This window comes from Babylonia areolata, chromosome 8 (genome assembly GCF_041734735.1).
Source record: "Babylonia areolata isolate BAREFJ2019XMU chromosome 8, ASM4173473v1, whole genome shotgun sequence".
NCBI lineage: Eukaryota > Metazoa > Mollusca > Gastropoda > Neogastropoda > Buccinidae > Babylonia > Babylonia areolata.
In genome coordinates this window covers 18,597,456-18,610,246 of record NC_134883.1, presented here as the reverse complement: position 1 = coordinate 18,610,246, position 12,791 = coordinate 18,597,456, and the positions used below count along the sequence as shown (strand labels likewise).

Sequence of the window (12,791 nt, the reverse complement as noted above, 5' to 3'; positions counted from 1 at the left end):
ATATTGCTGAATCCATAATGATAATTTTGTAATGTACTCATTTATCTTAATGTTTATTGAGTTTTAACCAAAGTAGTATTTAGATGAATGTTTCAGAAATATGAAACTCCATCAACTGCTTGTTTAAAGTTAAACTGACATTTCATGATCTAAACTATCATTCTTTAGAAGTACGTGCGCTATCTTTTACACGATTGAAGACATCGTAATGTCCGAAAAGAAGATGGTGAAGATCATTACTGTTATATAGGGGAAGAAATTTGCATTTGTTTTAGATATTGATGATAAAGTATTAGTAACTGATTACATTTGAAGAAAACAAATTATATTTGATCATCAATGAAATGATATAAAAGCCCACAAAATACTTCCAGCTGTCATGATTATCTTCTCAAATATAAATCAGATCTTTGTACATGTTTCAGGAAATTGAACATGAAGAGAAGCAAAGAGAAGAAAAGAATAAGAATTAAGTTTTAGTGTATAAAAAATAAAAGAAAAAGAAAAAAAAAAGACTCAAGAAGGATTCAGTTTGAGTACAAGGTATGCAGATAAGTTATTCTAAATCATCCAAGAAAAATTCCTGCAAGTGTACAATGGTAAAATTGTCTCCTTGCACACATTAGTGGTTTTGCACTCTCAGACATACAAATAAATGCATATATATGCATGCATACTCATGTACTAAAGACACACACACACACACACACACATGTATGCTTGCATGCATACTCACACATGAACAAATGCATGCATGTAGATGTACATATGTATACACACAGTCACACACACAAATAAATGCATGCACACACACAGATATATTTATAAACTAAAAAACATTATTGTGCATTTGATTTTAGCAAGCTACAAGCTTTCAAATACACACACACACACACACACACACACACACACACACACACACACACACACACACACACACACACACAATCTCTGTCTGTCTGTCTGTCAGACTGACTTTCTGTCTCTCACTCTCTGTCTGTCTGCATATCTGTCAGTTTGTCTGTCTGTCTCTCTGTGTCTCTCTCTCTCCCCCCCCCCTCTCTCTCTCTCTCTCACACACACACACACACACACAGATGGGCTGTGTGTCTGCTGCACATGTACATTATGCTCTTATCTGCAAGCACAAATCAACAGACACTATTTTCATTCAATATTTAATGGTAATTTGATTTATTTATTACTTTTATTTATTGTATTTATTCATTTATACAATTATTCATTCTTTCTTTCTTTTCTTTTTTTGATTTATATGTATGATCATTAATAGTATTCCTCTTGTTGTAAATTATGTGATCACCACAGTACACCAGCAAGCAACCTCACTGAAGGACATTGGAGTGTCACACATCTTTGGTCTATATCCTGTGACCTTATTATGTGCTGCGTTCCTTGCTGTTGTTATCTTCCCCGTCTTTCATTCCAGAGAATGCGAACATACACATGTATGCATGTGCACACACACATGGTACATTCCAGTTCACACATGCACATGAACATGTGCAGACCACGTGCATGCACTCCAGCGTGAAAATAGTTTAAACATGCATGCATGCAAACAGGCATGCATGTACACAGATACACAAGCATACAGTCTGGCAGGATCAATGTATCTATGGTATTTGTTTATGAATTTTGTGTTAGTGAAATATCAATGATATGAATTCAGAAAGAAATGATATCTCACTAACGTTGATTAGTGAACATCTGTGTAGGTCAGCTTCATTAATTTTTGTGCCTGTCTGATTTAAGAATACATGACGACCTGTTTTTGTTTGCTTTTCTCTTTTTGACTCACTTGTGTAAACAAAGTGAGTCTATGTTTTAACCCGGTGTTTTGTTGTGTGTGTGTGTGTGTCCGTGGTAAACTTTAACATTGACATTTTCTCTGCAAATACTTTGTCAGTTGACACCAAATTAGGCATAAAAATAGGAAAAATTCAGTTCTTTCCAGTCATCTTGTTTTCCTTTCATTAGTTCCTTTGGTTCCTTTGGTTCTCACTTTCTTTCCTTCAGAATAGACAGAATCAGACTAATCACTGTTTGCTTTTTTGTCAGACAATCAATCAGTCAATCAACCAATCAGTCTGTCTGTCTGTCTATGGTTTTGTCAGTCTGTTTGTGTCTGTGCATTTGCCTGTCTGTCAGTGTCTGTCTGTGTATTGGCCTGTTTATGTATTTGCCTATCTGTCTGTATCTGTCCATCTGTCTGAGTCTGTGTCTGTCTGTCTGAGTCTGTCCGTCTGTCTTTGTCTGTCTGTCTGTCTGAGTCTGTCCATTTGTCTGAGTCTGTCTATCTGTCTGAGTTGGTCTGTCTCTGTCTGTCTATCTGTCTGAGTCTGTCTGTCTGTCTGTTTGTCTGAGTCTGTCAATCTGTGTCTGTCTGTCTGTCTGGGTCTGTCTATCTGTCTGGGTCTGTCTATCTGTCTGTGTCTGTCTATCTGTCTGGGTCTGTCTATCTGTCTGAGTCTGTCTATTTGTCTGAGTCTGTCTGTGTCTGTCTGTCTGTCTGTGTCTGTCTGTCTGTGTCTGTCTATTTGTCTGAGTCTGTCTGTGTCTGTCTATCTGTCTGAGTCTCTCTGTCTGTCTGGGTCTGTCTATCTGTCTGAGCCTGTGGAATTGATTTTTGTCTCCTGCTTTGTTTGTTTCTGGTAAAACCATTTCTTTCAACTGTCTTAGTCAACATTTATTTGTTTATCTATTATGTTGATACATAATGTAAACATTCATTGATAGAAAGAAAGTTCTTAAAATATAAATTACTAATACTTTAGAAATCTGATTTTGTGATTCAAGGAGGGAAGGTGGCAGAATGGTTAACTCACTCAGTACGGCCAGTCCTCTCTTCTCCTCTACACAGACCCCTCGGATGTCCAGTGGGTGTCTGAATGACCCAACCTTTAGCTTCCGTCATCAGCATTGTGGTATTCTTTGTCAACATTCACCTCTTCAGTATAAGAGCCTTCCGCTTCCAATATTTTGATGATGGTAACTGGGGTGAAACGCTGTTAACGTCGTCTCTTTTGCCGTTTGTATGGAGAGAGTTAAGGCACTCATCTGCCCATACAGTGTCGGTGAGAGTCGGGGTTCATCTGCCCATACAGTGTCGGTGAGAGTCGGGGTTCATCTGCCCATACAGTGTCGGTGAGAGTCGGGGTTCATCTGCCCATACAATGTGGAGTGATGGCCTAGAGGTAACGAGTCCACCTAGGAAGCGAGAGAATCTGAGCGCACTGGTTCGAATCACAGCTCAGCCGCCGATATTTTCTCCCCCTCCACTAGACCTTGAGTGATGGTCTGGACGCTAGTCATTCAGATGAGACGATAAACCGATGTCCTGTGTGCAGCATACACTTAGTGCACGTAAAAGAACCCACAGCAACAAAAGGGTTGTTCCTGGCAAAATGCTGTAGAAAAATCCACTTCAATAGGAAAAACAAATAAAACTGAACGCAGGAAAAATACACACACAAAAAAAGGGTGGCGCTGTAGTATAGCGATGCGCTCTCCCTGGGGAGAGCAGCCCAAATTTCACACAGAGAAATCTGTTGTGATAAAAAAAAAAAGAAAAGAAATGCAAATACAATACAATGTCGTGAGAGTTTGCGTTAAATTTTCAGACATGGTCATTATCCAGAGTTTGACTGGATAAAACAAACTGAGTGTCTAGTCATTCAGATGAGATGATAAACTGGCCCTTTTTGCAGCAGGCACAGAAACAGACCCCTGGGCAAAATTCTGTAGAAGAAATTTAGTACAGTGATAAGTTCACAAATATATAGGCATGCTCTCAAGTCCTAAGTATGCTAGGTTATGCTGCTGGTCAGGCATCTGCCTGGCAGGTGTGGTGTAGCATCATATGGATTTGTTTGAATGCAGTGATGCCTCCTTGAGAAACTGAAACTGATTCAGTATTTGCTGTGGTAATCTTAACTCTCTCCATACGAACGGCGAAAGAGACGACGTTAACAGCGTTTCACCCCAATTACCATCATCAAAATATTGCAAGCGGAAGGCTCTTATACTGAAGAGGTGAATGTTGACAAAGAATACCACAATTCTGACGACGGAAGGTAAAGGTTGGGTCATTCAGACACCCACTGGACATGCGAGGGGTCTGTGTAGAGGAGAAGAGAAAACTGGCCGTACTGAGTGAGTTAACTGTTCAGTTCTGGCATGCTTATGTGTTGTTTTGCTGTCTTTCATGAAAATGATTTATCTAACTGTATTATTTTCACTTTTTATGTATTCTTTTTCTTTCCCTTTAACAATAATAATTTATTGTCTTTTAATGATCTGTTTTATTCCAAGATCAATAACAAGATAAGATAATAAAATACATAGCAGTGACTGAATAACACAGTGACTCGGCTTGTTTGATACAAGAATTCAACATGTAAGCCGTTTGTAGATTTCAGCTGGTTCAACTCTTTTCATGCTGTATAGATAATAAGTGCTTCCCAAGGATGTGATGCTCAACTGTCAGAGGATTTCTATGAGTATACTCCTTGCCTTCACTATGGCACTGATTTATATGTTTTTCGACTGCCAGACATATGCATGTATCATTGTGTGTTTAACCCTGTGTGTGTGTGTGTGTGTGTGTGTGTGTGTGTGTGTGTGTGTGTGTTCAGTTTTATCTTTTGCACAATTATATCTCTTGCAGGCCCCTCTCTGGCCCAAGTCTGTTCAGGGACTGAAAATGTGTTGGTCTCTTGTTACCGTGGTTCAAGTGCTTGATATATCAGACTTTCTGGTTGCCTTTCCAGAGAGGACACAGTGTTCTTATGCAGCATGAGGGCTTGTCTGTCTGTCTGTCTGTTTGCCTCTCTATCTTTCTTTGTGTTTGTGTGTGTGTGTGAGCTCTCTCTCTCTCTCTCTCTCTCTCTCTCTATCTTATTACGGGCCTCAAGTGCCCAATACAACTGTCTGCTCGTCCTCATGGGAGAGCACACAATACACTACTTATGCGTAGTGTTTTAATGTAGCTAGTTCACGCGCTCGCCTGCGTTTGTCCCTCTCACCTCTGTTCTCAGTTTCTCGTCTTGTTCCAGTCTATCTGCCTTTCTCTGATTCTCTGTCTCTCTCTCTGTGTTTGTGTGTGTGTGTGTGTTTTTGTTGTTGTTGTTGTTAGTGTTGTTGTGTCTGTCTTTCTGTTTCCTTTCATCTTCCCAGCTCAGTCTCTCTCTTACACCGCGTGTGTGGTGGGAAGAGTGAATGTGTGGTGATGGTATGTATGGTTGTGTGTGTGTGTGTGCATGCGCGTGTATGTGTATAAGGGGTGGGGGTGGAGGCAGGGGTGTAAGAGCAGTGCAGAGGAGAGAAAAAACAGAACGGAGATTGAGAGAGAGGGGCCGGGATGCAGCGCCGTGTGCACTCTGCTTGTTTACTTTGCTTTTGTTCTGTCTGTGAAGGGTGCATGGTGGAGGGGGCGGTTTGCTCCACTTTGCTTCGTGCATGCACAGTTCGTTCTCTGAGTCTCAGCAGCGTGCGCTTTACCTTCAAGGAAAACCCGTGGTGCTATAGTTGCTAAGTGACCTGTTTTTAACACAGCGTCACAGTGAACGTCGCTGGTTGTTTTTCGTCACTGGCACGGTTGTGCAAACCCAGGCACACACTGAATAAAATAAATAAACCTGTGTTTATTTTCATGTATTTATCTGTTTATTCGTTCATCTATTTTTTTTCAGCTGTTCCACCGTCTGTCAAAGAATCTTTGCTCATCATTTGGCGCCATCTAGAACAGCTTGACTTAATATCAACATTATCTTCTTCATCAGTAGTAGGTATACCTGCTGTCGTTGTCATTAAGTTATCCACTTTTTTTTCTACTCTGTTCGTTGTTTTAACATCGTTCTTTCTTTCTGTTTGTCTTTCTTTTCTTCTTCCCACTTTTTAGAGTGGTCGTGTCAGTTGTTCGTTGTCACTGAAACTGATCCAGCTCACCGAAACAACAACCACACACACACACACACACACACACACACACACACACACACACTCACTCACTCACTCACTCACTCACTCACACACACACGACGCACACACACACACACACACACACACACAACGACACACACGCACACACACACACACACACACACACACACATGTTCACACGCACACACACACTGACTCCTATATAGTTCAGATTGATGAAGGCAAGCCCTGTACAGAGATTAACACACACACACACACACACACACACACACACACACACACAAAAGGGAAGGAGGGAGGGAGAGAGAAACGAGAAACAGGGAGTACAAAGAATGAAGGATGAAAACACGCACGCACGCACGCACACATACACACACACACACGCACACACACAGAGAGTCGAGAACAGCTACCACAATACATGCAAGCCCGGCATGTGTAGAGTTCTCTTTTTTACCGCATCTTTCAGCAGCTTGGCATATGTCATCGTATTTCTGGCTCACCTGGGTCATTCGTCTCCTGAGCCGTGTGTGTGTGTTGAGCCTGCAAGAACCTGCATAGCGTGTTTTGTTGTGTGGCGCTGAGAAGGTAGGAACACAGGCGGTGTTTATTGTGCTTCAGCCGCTCTGTGCTGTGAAGAGCATTATATAGGACACCACATTGTTTGCCGCCTGTCTGGAGAGAGAGAGAGAGAGAGAGAAAGAGATTCCTGCCGTGGCTTACTCTTGTTACATAATGTTATGCTTGCCAGTTGTTGATCTGAAGAAATGCCAGGCTGCTCTGTTATGTAATTTTCCGTTTGGGTTATGCACAGATAGTAGTATTCCCATTAGTGCCTATGAGTTTGGACACAAATACTTAGTAGTAAAGGGGCCGTAGTTTTTAGTAACCAGAAAGCACGAACCCAAATTAATAATGATAATAATAATAATAATGATGATGGTATTTGTATAGCGCTGAATGTCTCTGAGACAAATCAAAGTGCTTTCACACGTCATTCACACGCATGTATAACTAAAACTGAAGAAGAAACTGAAGACAAGGAAGAGGCAGGGGAGGGAGGCCATCTTGTGAAGAGGTGTGGAAGCGAAAGACTGAGTAAGTTCATTCCAAATGCAAGGTCCAGAGACAGAAAGAACGGCGTCCAGCAGTGGAGTGTTTGAATCTGGGTATGCATAAACATAGTGGATCCGACGCCGATCGTAGAGAGCGAGATGGAGTGTAGAGGTTAAGGCAGCCACAAAGGTAGGAAGGGGCAGATTTGTGATTACATTAATAACATAGATAGAGTGCTGATCTTGTGCTTTATTCTGTGTGAGACAGGAAGCCAATGAAGATGTTGCAAAATTGCTAGTATTACATAATGTGTCGCGTTTTGGTTTGTTCACAAATAAGCATGTGAGCATAATTGAAATGAGATTACATCTATATAAACTGAAGAGCATCTGGTGAGAGCAAATTCATAGAACTGTCCAAACAATAGATTGTATTGAATTTTGACTGTTTTCAACCCACTGGTACATACGGTTGCGATGACGCCGCCGGTCACGTTCAGTCGTGGTAAATTGACATAGTAGAATACTGATGTCAGGTTCGTGAAATAATTGGTTTTATTACGCATGTTGGTATTGATAACCAATTACGGATTATTGTGTTTGCAACAAGTCATCATCCTGTTAATACTACGTTGGTCATTGCTCCATGATAAGTTCCAGTGGCCTTGCTGAAACAGTCATCCACCCAGGAAACAGTTGCTATTGTGGGAGGGAGTCGCCGGAAGGGAAAACCGAAAAAAACACACGAAAAAACCAAAACAGCAACAACAACAAGTGACAAAAAACCAACAACAACAAAAAGAAAACAAAAACAAAATGGCACCCGATAGACTGACATTTCCGAAAGGACGGGGAGACCATTTAGCAGAAACCCATACTTTGACACTCGACCGACGGATCTGAGGGAATATGAAGAACAGTTCTGTACGGCGCCTCAGTTATTCTTCACCAAGGGCGAAGAAGAAGAAAAAAAGAGAGATATGTTCACAACAACAACAAATGTGTTATTTGATTTTGTTGGTTGGTTGGTTGGTTGTTTTTTTTTTGTGTGTTTTTTGTTGTTGTTGTTGATGATGCTCGTAACCTCCCATTCAGCTGCCCCCCCCCCCCCCCCCCACCCTCACCTCTCTCTCTCTCTCTCTCTCTCTCTCTATCATGCTTTGGACTGACTGTGAATGTATACTCCTTCTCTTTTGCTTCCTCCTCCTCCCCCGTCCTCCCACCCCTTACCAAAACAAAGGAAAAAAAGATAAATAAATGAGGGAGATTAGGTGGGCATGGTGGGGAAGGTAAGGTATGATATGGAACACCCTGGGGAGAAACTTGGAGCGAGTCATATACGATGTATTACGCTGAATGATGCTCATGAATGCAATTTACATTTGAAAGGGGTGATTCAGACATTGAAACAAGCTGTACCAGTGTTGCTCAATGAATTATTGCCACAGGGCATTCAGTGTCCGATGAGTAACTCTCTCTCTCTCTCCCTTCCTCTCTGTCTCCGTTCCTCTCTGTGACTATTTCTCCCTTCCTCCCTCTCGCTCCCTCCCTCCTTCCCTCCCTCTCTCTCACTCTCTCTCTCTCTCTCTCTGTTTCTTATGATGGTATTGATCTGCACAAGGTTTCACAGGCAAACAGCTGAATTCATCACGGATTGTTCGTCTTCGTCGACTCAACAAGCACACTTCAATCTATTCAGTTTATTTGAAGTGTGTTTCTTTTCTTCTTAAATTATGCACTTGAGTGTCTTTTGTGTTCACCCCCCCCCCCTCTCTCTCTCTCTCTCTCTGTCTCTCTCTCTGTGTCTCTCATACGTCTTCGTGTGATTAAGAAAAATTACCAACATTCCACCTGCATCCATACACGCAATTCAGTAAAGTGTGTGTGTGTGTGTGTGTGTGTCTGTGTGTCTGTGTGTGTCTGTCTGTCTGTGTCTGTATTCAGGTTTCGAGGAGGGAACATGCATAGTAAAATAGTTCCGTATGAACCATTACAGACATAAAGAGAGCATTGATCTCGAGTACAAAACTGTCCGTATTTATGACTGAGAAAGAGAGAGCAGGGATGTGGGAGTACTAAGGAGAGAACGGGAGGGGTAAAGCACATAGAGACCGGTTAAAGCATCGAATATCATAGATAATCTACACGATTTGGACAGCAATATATATCCTTGGTATCCAGGGAAACAGCACACTGAGGTAACAGACACATCCATGTACACATTGAGAAAATAAACTGCGATATACTTTGTACTGGTAATACAAAAGGTATCCCATTAACTGTATTAAGGAATTTAAACACGAAATCAATTTCGCGAACAAGAATTCGCATAAACCGAATGGCGCGAGCTGTAAAATAAGCGACCTCCGCCCATACGAGTAAGACATGAACTGATAGCCCAGATAACTACATAGCATGAACACTCAAACCATGATTCTGAGCCGGGTGGCACTCTCTCATGGGGTAGGGTTTTGGACTGAACATTGAACACAGTGTGTAACAAAGTCCTCAGAGAATCGTCTACGTGAGCCATCGACTCTCCATGTATCGGACGGGGTGCACGTGCACATACGTGGGATCATGAGCGGGGTCTAGTAAAATGGGAGGCAGGAGCCGTGGCTGACGATGGCGGTATGTTAATGGTGTCCCTGCCAGCGCCCAGTCGTCCCTCCCCCCCGACCTCACCCCCCCATCCCCGTCCCTCCTGTGGTCACCCACCCATCACCCCCACCCCGCTGTACCCAGGACGAGCCGCAGGCCAGTACCACCAGTGGCAGCGGGTCGAAGCTCAGACCTCGCACAGAAGCAGCAAGTATGCGACGTTACAGGACAGAATGAGCTCAGCGTCTGCCTGAGCTCTGCTGCCGGGGAAGGGGAAGGGACGGGGTGCGGGGGGGGGGGGGACGTTGAAGGGATTGAGACAGAAGTAGGCTTGGTGATCGATCTACCCAGCGATCGCTGTGTGTGTGTGTGTGTGATGTTGGAGGGTCCGCGCCTGTATCAGTCGGCTCCGCTTGCCTGCCTTGCTGCCTTGCCTCTACTGCCTGCGTTTGCGCACACCCTCTTGTTGGACGGAGTGGGGGGAGATGATTCTATAGCTTGTTCCGTCGTCCGCACACAGCTCGGCGTTGGTGTGTGTGGAAACTTCAGCCTGGCACTGGCTGCTAGTTTGTGTGCCTGCTGGCTGTGTGTGTGTGTGTGATGTTCTGGATTGGACCGGTTTTAGGAACCACCACCGTCTGGAAGGAATACACGTCCTGCTTTTTTTTTTTGGAGGATTCAACAGGTTTCAGTTCCCCCTTTCCTTGTTTTTAAACGGGTAAGTGGCTGTGGATTTCGTTGAGTGAAACGGTAGTATGAGCCTTTTGATCCCTATCATGTCAATCATCAAGTCATATGGAGAGGGAGACAATGGTAAAAGAAAAAAAAAAAAAGATCTTGTTCATAATGATATTATGTATAAAGGGATGTTGCAGACTTGTGTAGATGTTTGTAACGCACAAATTCTCCCAATAATCCACACATATGGTCACACACCCATGATCGATCAGGATGCTTCCTCGCTCCCTCTAGCCGTGCTTGTCTCGGTTGAAATGCTGCTGCCCCGGGATTATAGAATTATGCGCATAACTGATATAGCGATGCTCGTCTGTGCGTCTTCGATCGTCTGTGTGCGCCCCTTTGACATCAAGTTTTACGAGGTTGCTCAATGTGTTCCAACATGCTATTGTCTTATCTTCCTCAGTCTCCGTGGTATGGAAGCATTCAGGTTAAAGCAGACATCGATCGAATTCAAGTTCAGCTCGGAACTGTATACTAATTGACACGGTGGAGTGGGAAGAAAAATAGCAACCACATGCTGAGGATATACGCAGCGTTCGTTGTGAAGCCCAGGTGTTCTTATTCAGTGGGTTAATATTATTGGCTTGGAGCTGCGGGCACTACCACATTGGTTTTCTTTTTCTGGTTTCAGTGTCCCTGGTGATGCATCGTACGTGCGCGGAAAATCCGTGGATACAATGGGCCGTATACATCTTTTCAGAGAAGGGACAAATCAATATCGAATGCTGAAAGAGTGTGCAGTCTGTGTCGGCTTGCACGTGTGTGTCAGTTCTTGTACGCCGAGTGTGTGTGTGTGCGTGTGTGTGTGTGTGTGTGTGTGTGTGTGTGTGTGTCGGTGGGGAGGGGGGGGGGAGAGAAAGAATGTGTGTGTGTGTGTTACTATATATAGATACGTGAAGGGTGCCATAGCAGTTGTGAACGGTACTGTCTGCATAAGTGATAACGCGAACACACACACACACACACACACACACACACACACACAGAGAGAGAGAGAGAGAGAGAGAGAGAGAGAGAGATACCTTGCATTATCACGTTGTCCATAATTATTCGTGGGCGCTTGCACGATGTAGATTATAGCAAGCGGTTGTAAATGTGACAATCATAGATCTGTTATGAATTAAGATAATGTGCATGATGAGATTTTCTTTTGATCATAAAACTTGTCAATGAATAATGTTCAAAATAACAACAATTAGAATTAAACATGCTGAAAATCGTAGTGCTTGGTTCTAGCAGTATTTGCATCCCCTTCTATCTCCCCCCCCCCCACCCCCCACCTCTCTCTCTCGCTCTCTCTCTCTCTTCTGGGTCTCTCTGTCTCCCAGTGCACCTGTGTATCTTTTCCACTCTCTCCACCTCTAATCAATATATATCTTAGTATTTCGCTTTCTTTGATATTGGCTCTCTCTGTCTCAATATGCGGGTGTGTACATATGTTTGTGTGCACATGCGTGCGTGCCCGTGCATTCATACCACCCGGAAGTCGATCTTGTGCAATTGTAAGAAGGGAGATATGAAAATATAAGAAGCACATGAGCGACTTATATTTGTTCTTTTCGTTACCCTGACTTTCAAGTTCTTAACCGCTGGCTGACTCCCTTCACTTCCAACAGCTGTAAATTTCATTCTGTACTGACTACTGATGGCAGAAGATCGAACAAAGCCTAACTTTCTGTACTATGGCAAAAATGTACCACTATGGCAGCCAAATGATGTAAAAAAAAACAACAACTCTGTTTTAAACGATAGTATTTACGAATACAACAGCAGCTTGTCAGATTTTTCTGTGAACATCACCCAGGTTAAATGGGGGTGGTGGGAGGGGGAGGGATTCGATCTAGATAATTATAAGTACAACACTGACGCCACCATCTAAACCACAGCCACGAACAACTTGACCATGGAGGCGTAATGCCAAAAACAGTCGTTTAACTCATCACTACATGACACCACAGGACAACACGTCATTGAAGATGGACACCCAAAATGCTTTATTTGTGTATCGAACTCACAACATTTTGGTAATGTCCAATTTTAGCATCCTAGATTATTGCACTTAATTGGTAATATTTCCATGGTCTGTGGGACGAAAAACGGAAAAAGCAAGATGGTGGCTCGTTAGTTTAGTGACTGAATCTGCATCATAACCTACAAATTAAGTCAAAATCTACTGAAAATGGGTTATAACATCTACTAATGGTAATATCGTTTTATACATGCACAAAAATTACCGGTAAGATAAGTGCAATAATTTAGGATGCTAAACGTGGACCTGACCCAACATTTTGAATACCAGCTCAGCGCGCTTCACCAACTCGATGAGCTAATTTGCACCCTAACGTAATACGTTTCATGATAAATCATGCTTCTTTATGGAGTGAATCACAATGAACGATGTGTTCATGCGTGAAGTATTTGTGGTTGGGATCG

General features: G+C 42.8%; 1 protein-coding gene across 4 annotated transcripts in view; it reads left to right on the top strand.

Annotated features, from left to right (window-relative positions):
* The window catches only part of LOC143284610 (neuroglian-like), an 87,334-nt gene that overhangs the window by 1,017 nt on the left and 73,526 nt on the right, over nucleotides 1-12,791 (top strand). The window contains exon 1 of one of the 4 annotated variants that reach the window (XM_076591446.1): nucleotides 10,068-10,335. The exons of the other annotated variants lie outside the window; for them this stretch is intronic. The gene's annotated coding sequence lies outside the window, so the exon portion shown is untranslated. Of the gene's footprint in view, nucleotides 1-10,067; nucleotides 10,336-12,791 lie in introns of those variants that run through there. 4 annotated transcript variants of the gene reach the window in all.